Genomic DNA, 2,498 nt, shown 5'->3' on the forward strand with positions numbered 1-2,498 from the left:
CGCTGCCGCCCATACAAAGACATTAGCCAGTGCACCATCCGACTCAGGAGTGGAGGGGGGCAACTGTTGGGGCATACCGACCGACCCCACTCACGCCGACTCACCATCGGGCCGGCATGACTAGCGTCCGACTCTGCCGACCGACGGCTGCCGTCGCCGGCCGACCGAATATACATCGGTCGGGCAGACCTTCTTCGCTCTCGATCGGCCAAACTATGGAGTCCGATGCCTGACTCCCACAGCACGTCCGACTGACTGTCGGAGGGTTCCCGGGCTTCCGCCCGACGCCTCTCAACCAGCCGCCGACTTATAGTCGGTCGGCTCCTCCAAACGCCGTACGACTGCTGGAGGCTGCCAGTCCTGACACCGGCATACGGCACAGCCACCTTGGGGCATTATCCCACTTAAGGCATGGGTCAACCCTAGTGATTTGACAGCCCCACGGTGATTTGACAACCTCAAGATGGTTCTGACAGTCCTCAGCGATTTGACAATTCTTTCATTGTTTGCGCCATTAATGACGGCGCCATACCGTGCTCCACTATATATATCGGGGAAGGCAACAGTGCTGGGAGGTCCTTTTTTGAAACCCTTGATTCCCTCATTCTCTCTAGCTCTAGCTCTCACTCTCTCTCTCTTGCTGAGCTCTCCTTGATTCTTGTCTACTATTGTCTAGTCTCCTCTCTGACTTGACCGTCGGAGGGTCCCCGTCGGAGTCACTTCCGGTCAGTGCGGACTTCTTTTGCAGGCGCTCATTCTCGATGATCAGACGACGAGGGGATTGGCCGCAACACTTCTGACACTCGCGTAGAAGTTCTTCTGCGTGGAATGAGACATGGTTGTTGCAGTGTACGCATAGAAAAGTTATATGCACTTGTTCACTATCTTGCATATATGCTTCGGTCCCCTTCCTCCTCGGAGAAGAGTTGCAGATATAGAGAGAAAGAGAGAGAAAGAAAGCAATGGGGTTGAAGCTATACCGGCTGCCGCTGTCTACGAACACGGTGAGGGTGTAAGCATTGCTGAACGAGAAGGACTTGGACTACGAGCTCGTCCCCGTCGACCTCCCCACTGGCGCTCACAAGGAACCTTCCTTCCTCGCCCTCAACGTATACACTCTCTCTGGAAAAAAAAAAAAACTCTGAAAATATTAAAAGCATGTTAAAATTTCGTATTTCCAGTTTTGGTAACGCTTGTTTTTATTTCGATCCAGGCCTTCGGTCAGATCCCCGTGCTCGCGGATGGAGATATCGTCCTAGTTGGTAATTCTCTCTCTGAATCTTGACCGTTCACTCGATGCGCCATCATTGATGTTTCCTGATCTGCGATATTTTTGTCTGATCTGGCGGCCAGAATCGCGAGGCATAAAGCGGTACATTGCGAGCAAATACAAGGAGACCGGACCGGATCTGCTCCACGCGGCGGCGGTGGAGGTGTGGCTGTCTGTGGAGTCGCAGCAGTTCGCGCCGCCCATCGAGGAGCTGGTGTTTGAGGCCCTGATCAAGCCGATCATTGGAGAGACCACCGATCCGACGGCGGTGGAAAAGCACGCGGAGAAGCTGGGTAAGGTGCTGGACGTGTACGAAGCTCAGCTGGCCAAGAACAAGTACCTGGCGGGAGGTGAGTTCAGGACCTGAACCACATGCCCTACGCCTACCACCTGATGAAGACCTCCAAGGCGGATCTGGTCACGTGCCGCCCGCACGTGCTGGCCTGGTGGGAGGACATCTCGGCCCGGCCGGCGTGGCAGAAGACCGCCGCCAGCATCCCCCTGTGATGACATGCAAGGCTTCTAATGCTCTGTTTTGGCTATTGAGTTCGGTAGAATAAAATGGAGTGCCTTTGTTCGGCATTTGATGCATTTGAGATGAGATGGTATTGGCTATGCAGAATATGTTTGCTGTGTAAAATTTGAAATTTGGTTGATTTCCTTTGGAGCAGTTCATTTTTCATGGCTTAAGCTTGACATCTGGATGATCTGTTTGCTGTTTGATTTCAAGGAAGTTAACATAGATGCTCGGGATGTTGGGTTGGGGGAACGAGTAATTTTAATCGGAGAGGATCCTATTTTCATTTTGATTTCAAAAAATAATAAAAATATCTTAATCCTTTAAAATTTAATTTTATTCTTTTATGTTTAAATTTTATTTTAATTTTGATTTCGATTCCAGTAATATTAAGAGATATGATTAATTTGATTTTTATCTGACCCATTTTGATTCTAATTTTCTTTCTGAACGACATATATATAAATATTAAATAAAATATTAAATTATCATTAATAATTATTATTTTAAATTATTTATTTATATAATATAAATAAAGGGTAATAGGTGGGTAGGCATGTGGGCATTTAAGGGATAATAAATGTCTGTGTATTGATGCCAAATGCCGACCAGAGTTTTTGGGCTGAGGGTTGAAGTTAAACCAGCTAATTAGTAATTTTTTTCTTAAAAAGTTTGCTACATTGCGGTAAATAGACAACAGAAAGAATACAT

At 47.7% G+C, this 2,498-nt stretch overlaps 1 pseudogene; it reads left to right on the forward strand.

Moving 5' to 3' along the window:
- Positions 1-962: 962 nt before the first annotated feature.
- On the forward strand, positions 963-1,966 carry LOC105036378 (glutathione S-transferase 3-like; annotated as a pseudogene).
- Positions 1,967-2,498: the final 532 nt, after the last annotated feature.

This window comes from Elaeis guineensis, chromosome 5 (genome assembly GCF_000442705.2).
Source record: "Elaeis guineensis isolate ETL-2024a chromosome 5, EG11, whole genome shotgun sequence".
In the NCBI taxonomy this organism is placed as follows: Eukaryota; Viridiplantae; Streptophyta; class Magnoliopsida; order Arecales; family Arecaceae; genus Elaeis; species Elaeis guineensis.